Below are 7,402 nucleotides of genomic sequence, written 5' to 3'. Positions count from 1 at the left end.
TAGAAGAAATGAAAATTCAACGTTAGAAATTATTAAGAAAGGAAAATACATCAAGCTGCCAACACCTCACATTCCTTTATACATATTTATGCTTGTGGGCAATTCTGCTCACCGTGTCTCTGAAGAAATATTGCCCAGCTGGAAGGTAACCAAAAAACACCAAGCAAAATGATCAAGAATTTGAAACAATTCCTGTACTAAGACAAATGTTACAATATTCGGAAGCTCGTAGGTTAAAAGCAAGAAATGGTTGAACACTATACAATTTTGTATATGAATAGAATAATGGGTTCCCTAAAACTAGCTCATCTGGATGGGAAACCCAAGATGGAAAAAAACGAGTCACATAATACACAGTTAAACTATATAATTAGCTGTCCTGAGATGTACTGCATCTATTATTCTCATGATAGATCAATAGACAACTGGAAATAAGAACATAAAAACATAAGAAACGTAGCCTGCTGGTAGAGGCCCCAGGCCCATTTCATCAAGGCTTTTATGATACACAGTAGGCAAGTGGATGTATTTGGGAAGCTGACAAATTTGGATCAGAGTGTGTTAACTCCCTTCATCTGTGATTTCCCAGCAATATTAATGCATAGTTTTTGAGTCAGGAACTTTTATACAGCCATAAATATTAGCATTCCCTGTAGATGATGCTCGATGAATCTGCCCAGTCCCCTTTTAAAACTATCCAAATTGGCTGCAACAACGGTAAACAATGAATCCCACAGTTGGGAACACAGAACTTTTGTCTGATCCAGCAAAGCGAAGCAAAGCGAAGCAAAGCAAAGCACCAATATTAACTGAGTATCTTTGAAAATAACACTTAAGAGAGCCGAGGTGGCGCAGTGGTTAAATGCAGCACTGCCGGCTACTTCAGCTGACTGCAGTTCTGCAGTTCGGCTGTTCAAATCTCACCGGCTCAGGGTTGACTCAGCCTTCCATCCTTCGAGGTGGGTAAAATGAGGACCCGGATTGTTGTTGGGGGCAATATGCTGACTCTGTAAACCGCTTAGAGAGGGCTGAAAGCCCTATGAAGTGGTATATAAGTCTAACTGCTATTAAGAAAAAATAAAAAATGAATGAATAAAAATCCAAAAAAGTAAAACAAATTTTACCCCTCCTTCCCCCACACGCATAATATGTCAAGCAAGTGAACTAACCCGGATATAAGAAAAAAGGATGAGATAAAAAATAAAGATGGAAAAAGAACAGAAACCTGAATTTGCTCAATTTTTTTCCTATTTCTTTTTATTATTTGTTTTATCATAGAAAATAAAATACAAAACAGTAAAGCAAACAAACAAAATGAAACAAAATGGAAAGTATACATTCAACCCAGAGGTGGGTTCCTACCAGTTCGCACCTATTTGGTAGAACCGGTTCGTCAAATCTACCGAACCGGTGAGAAGAGGTTCCACCAGTGGACCTGGAAAGCAGGCCACACCTACAGAAGAGGTTCCAAACTGTTTTGAAACCCACCACTGGTCCTTGCATATGATTATTCTACACTATCATGCTCATATTTAGTGCCTCTGTGAACTCAGTGCCTCTGTGAAAGGTAAGGATGACTACTGCGTTTGTGGTACAATCAGAACATTGCATGTGTTGAAGTTGTTTTAACGCAAACCAAAGATGTCTTTTAAAAAACAAGTTTACATCATATTCTTATGCATGCCAGTGCTGTGTGTGAGGTAATTTAAGGTGGTTCTGACAAGTGTCGTCGGCATCTTCATATGAGTTATGAGTTATGAGTTATGAAAGTTTATTTATATGCTGCCCTTTTCCCTGGGGGGACTCAGGGCGGCTTACAACTCAAGGGGGGGGGGAACAGACATTTAACACGTGAGAACAATACATAATTAAAAAACACAACATTCATACCATTCGGGTGGGTTACAGTCTTTAGCCCCAGGCCTGACGGGAAAGCCAGATTTTAAGGGCTGTGCGGAAGGTCTGGAGGGTGGTGAGGGTACGAATCTCCACGGGGAGATCGTTCCAAAGGGTCGGAGCTACTACCGAGAAGGCTCTCCTCCGCGTGGTTGCCAGTCGACACTGACCGGCAGATGGAACTCGGAGGAGGCCTAATCTATGTGATCTAATTGGTCGCGTGGAGGTGATTGGCAGTAGGCGGTCTCTCAAGTACCCAGATCCACTACCATGAAGGGCTTTATGGGTGACAAGTAGCACCTTGAAGCGTACCCGGAGATCGACAGGTAGCCAGTGCAGCTCGCGGAGGATAGGTGTTATGTGGGTGAACCGAGGTGCACCCACAATCGCTCGCGCGGCCACATTCTGGACTAGCTGAAGTCGCCGGATACTCTTCAAGGGCAGCCCCATGTAGAGCACATGGCTCCACATATCCAGTCACATGGGCAGCAAGCCACTCCCATCCGGTCACATGGGCAGCAAGCCACTCCCACAAAGGAGGCCACACCCACAGAGTAGGTTCGAACAATTTTTGAAACCCACCACTGATTCAACCCTAACAACAGCAACAAAAAGAAAAAAATAGTGAACAAAAAAAGAGAGGAAAAAGTGATTTATTAAATCATTTCTCCCCCAAGAAGGATAATCTGATCCATATTAAAAATAACTTTATTCTATTCTTGACCTTTTTTTGATTGCTCATAGCTTGATATGACTGCGTTCATCTAAATGCTTTCTATTGCAATATGATTAAATCTAAATGCTTTCTATTGCAATATGATTAAACTTCTAACTGTAACAATAAACCTGTGCTTCTAAATTGTTGCTCCCAGATTAGCTGGCTCAGAATTTTAAGAGCCAGTTCAATAAAATTCAGTAAACTGTCAGATACAAATCTGAGGAAAGAGGTAATACATGTGTTGTAGGGTTGCCTCTCTCCAACTGTTTCTGTCTGTCCCAACAGAATCCATGCTACTGGTCCCATCTATTAAAGAGTGCCATTTGGCAGGACCTAGGAAGACAGCCTTTTCTGTTATGGCAGCAGCTATTTGGAACATCATCATCCCATATATTAGCTTGGCCCTGACCTTGTTGGGCTTTTGTAAGCCATTGAAGTTGTGACTATGTCACTGGCTATGGGGAAGTCAGAATGTTTGGCAGAGCCCGTGAGATGGTTATGGCGATGGGTATTTGTGGTTTTTAGCTATGAATTATGTATTTATTGCTGTGATGCATATTATGTTGGATTTCACTGTTGCAAGCTGCCCAGAGTCAGCTAGGAGACAGGCGGTCATATAAAAACAAATAAATAAGGCTTACCATATTGCTGCAGAAAAAGCAATACGAATATAATTCATTAATGTGTGTTTTGCAATTTCCTTAAATAGTTATTTCTAATAAGGAGACATCACACATAGTCACTTGACTTTGAAACAAGTTTCAAAGTTTAATATTTTTGGACATCTTTGAATCAACAGTGACTGCCTGGATATTATTTTATATACAGACACACCCACCCATCCACCATCCTTTCCTCTCCTCTCCTCTCCTCTCCTCTCCTCTCCTTTCCTTTCCTTTCCTTACACCACTTGTTGTTAATCACCAAGAGCAACAATAAAAAAAAAAACAAGCTAACAGTAAACAGCCCAACCAAAGAACCTCCAAGACCATTCACCAACACTGACACTGATGAAGTTACCTTGTTTGGGTAATGAAATGTCTGCAAAACAAACAAACAAACAAACAAACAGCACCAAGGAACCCTCATTTCAACCCTGAGCTACAAATATTAACTTTATTCGTATAATTATCTGTACAGTTTTATGCCTGTATCAGTGGAATTTCCATCAGCACAAATTTAGTACTGCATTACATTCTTTATCTGGTTAAGTGTTAGCTTCTTTGGCATTTGTTGGGGGGTTATACATTGTGCTAATTTTTTAAGGTTAAGTAATAAAATAAAGTATTTTAGTGTATAGTTTATTGGTTATCTAATACAGTTTTGACATATCTGGCACTTTCTCCATAGCTTTTGACAAGGTTATATTCTTTTGCATGACTTGGTCATTATCTGTTTTAATGAACTGATTACTGAATACTGAAAAATTCATTTATTAAAGTGGACATAATTCCTACAGGATACAAACTGTTTACTAGTAGACAACTTGTATCGATCAATTCTGAGTTTTAATCAGTTTTATTTTTCATAAAATGTGACAGAATAGATATTAATAGATATTAATGGCAATTGCCTAGATATTTTTGTGCAGCATTATTATAGCTGGTACTGTTAGAGATATTGAACTAAACAGGAGTACATTCCTTCCAGAGAAGGAACAAACCCAACATTAATTAAACATAATGAATATAGTGAGTTGTATCTGGACCTACTGTTCCATGCACGGAGTAACTCCTTCTATTCATGAAAGTGACATGGACTGAACAAAGACTCCAGCTGAAGAATGAGGGTAGTCATTCTCTCTTCCTCTTGCAACATCTCTACACCAACTTCCGTGTAGATCTGGAGAGCCTCCTAGCTTTGCAGATTTTTGAGGGATCTCACAGTTTCTGCTCCTAAGAATATTTTCACAAAAGCTTTTTATTATGTGCTCATAAACATGTTAATGGACAAGCTCCCCTTCCTTCCTTCCTTCCTTCCTTCCTTCCTTCCTTCCTTCCTTCCTTCCTTCCTTCCTTCCTTCCTTCCTTCCTTCCTTCCCTCCCTCCTTCCTTCCTTCCTTCCATCCATCCATCCATCCATCCATCCTCCCATCCTTCCCCCTCCCTCCCCCTCCCCCTCTCTCCCCCCGTCTCTTTCTCTCTCTCTCTTCGCAACATTTTTCTCAAAATATAGGGTCTGTTTTTTTCCATCATACAAGTGTTGACCCATTGGTTGTATCAAGCATTGACCAACTGGCTTGTTACCCGAGCCTGATGTTGTGGGCTGAAAGAAAGCAATTGGATCAAAGTCACCCAGCTGGCTTTCATACCTTAGGCGGGACTAGAATTCACAGTCTCCTGGTTTCTAGTCTGGTGCCCTAACCACTAAGTCAAACTGGCTCTAGGGGAAAAAAGACATTTATACACCATCCTTCAAAAATACTACAAAGGTGGTTTATAATACAGATTAATCATCTAAAATAATAATGATAAAATGATTTTTCTTGAATAGAAAGAGATCCCTTTGGACACGACACTTATCTGATAATTGAGATGTCTATTAATCATACTATCATGTCTATAAATATAATATATAACATTTACTGTTACTATAAAAAATAAGAGAACTGCTTTTATAAAATTAGATGGGGAAACAGCAAAAGTATTTTGTTTTTATTTCAGTTCAGACTTATCCAAGCAAGCATGTAAATATAAGTACTATAGGCCATAAAGTGTTATTCAAAGTGTTAGGGTTACCGAAGTTTCCTTTTTTTTTTGGTGTTTGGATGTCTGTGTGTGTGTGTGAGAGAGAGAGAGGGGGGGAGGGAGGGAGGTAGGAATGGGAAATTACTAGATGACTTCTGATTTCATATCACAAATGATTTTGTGAAAGGATTGTGTTCATTTGTATAAGAAATAGCCACTTGAGTTGGACATGCAAACACTAAACACTGGCTTAAGTAGCTGATACTTCTGACAAGTAGTGTTTGGTAGAAGGGACTTTTGAATTTGAAATACTGTTTTAAGTGAGAACAATAACAAGAACTATAACTTCTGTAATGAACCATCAATAGCTTCAGTATGATAGAGGAGCAATTCTGAGATACTTTATTCTCCAGAATCATTGTTTTTGAAAGTGTGTCTGATGTGCCACTTTTCAAAGGTTTGCCAAAGCAAAATATCCACCAATAGAAATTGGGATTTGCTTACAACATATACTTACATATTGTTGAAAAACTTTAAAGCGAATCATAAAGGTTGAGGTTTAATGGCTGCTGCTTTTAATAAGGTGGGCACCAGAATTATGTACTGTCATATTTTTTTAATTACTGATTAATTCAGTGTTATGGTGTGTTCTGTTTTCAATAGTATTGAAACCACTAGGAATCTGATCCTGATTATAATAGCAGTCCATTTAATGAATAGCTCAATAACTGCCAGTTCATCTTATCAGGAGTCTTTGGCTTGTGTTAAATAAGCAGTGTTCCGTGCAAATAATACATAGGAATGAATTACCCAGCCTTCATTCAACCCTTTTTTTAATGGAAGCTAGCAGTAGAAAATGCTATTTTTTAAAATGAGAATTTAGACAACTTTAAGATTTATAATCTTTACCTACTTATTCAACGGATGTAGCAGCACTTCTACTAATAAAGGACAGGTGTTTGGTATGCTTATCCAGATACAGGTACAACTAAAAAGCCATAGTTACCCAGGGTCCCTAGCCCCATTAATTAAAGTATATGAAGCTAAGGTTACCCCTATGCTCTTGTATGGAGCAGAGGTTTGGGATCTATACTCAACCACAGTCCTAGAAAAAACACAGTCCCAGTATTTGAGATGTATTTTTGTTGTATATCCAAGAACATCTTCTGCAGCAGTTAGAGCTGAATTGGGAATTCATACAATTCATGCACTACAAAATTAGAGCATATAATTACTGGTGCAAAGTCATTGAAATGGAGACTGATAGACTCCCCAAGTTATGTCTACTAGAGCAAATAAAATTACAATCACAGATCTCCTGGATCACCAAACAAATTTTTTTTGTAAGAAGCTTTGGCCTTCCTGTCTCTTGCGTAACAGGAGAACAATTCAAAAAAAGAGCTGCTCAAAAAATTAAGGATGTAGAAGCACAAAATGATATAGCTATCCTTAGTAAGGTGGGTAACTTGAAATGGCTGAGCAAATACAAACATACCTTTCAAGTAGACAGCTATTTGAAATTACAACTGTCAAAACATCTTAGGGAGATATCTATGCGAGCGAGATTCGAACAGCTTGACACAACGGTCAGACATGGGAGATTCCATTCTATAATCTACAATGAGCATCTCTGCATTTGCGGAGCAGCAGAGGTAGAAGACCTGGCTCATATCCCATTTGATTGTTGCTTGTATAAGGGGGTGAGAGACACGTGCCTTCTTCCACATACCAAATGAATGACCCATTGGGATTCCCATATTAAAACAACTTACTTTATGTGTGGCCAGAACCTAGAAAGTACTTAAACAAAATGGTTTGGTTGAGATCTGCATACATGGGACTCAGTGGTGGGTTTCAAAACATTTTGGAACCTCTTCTGTAGGTGTAGCCTGCTTTCGGGGTCCACTGGTGGAACCTCTTCTAACCTGTTTGGTAGATTTGACGAACCGGTTCTACCGAATAGGTGCGAACTGGTAGGAACCCACCTCTGATGGGACTGATTGGGGTAGTTTGCAAATATAATTTTATATAATTTTATTCTATTTTATATATTTATGTATTACATTATATTGTATCTTATGCTATAACTATTGTATTTTAA

Source organism: Thamnophis sirtalis, unplaced genomic scaffold (genome assembly GCF_051295495.1).
Source record: "Thamnophis sirtalis isolate CommonGarterSnake01/CBP01778 unplaced genomic scaffold, rThaSir2_p1.2 scaffold_7, whole genome shotgun sequence".
Classification (NCBI taxonomy): Eukaryota; Metazoa; Chordata; class Lepidosauria; order Squamata; family Natricidae; genus Thamnophis; species Thamnophis sirtalis.
The sequence above is the reverse complement of the archived record's forward strand: the minus strand, read 5'-3'. Positions refer to the sequence as shown.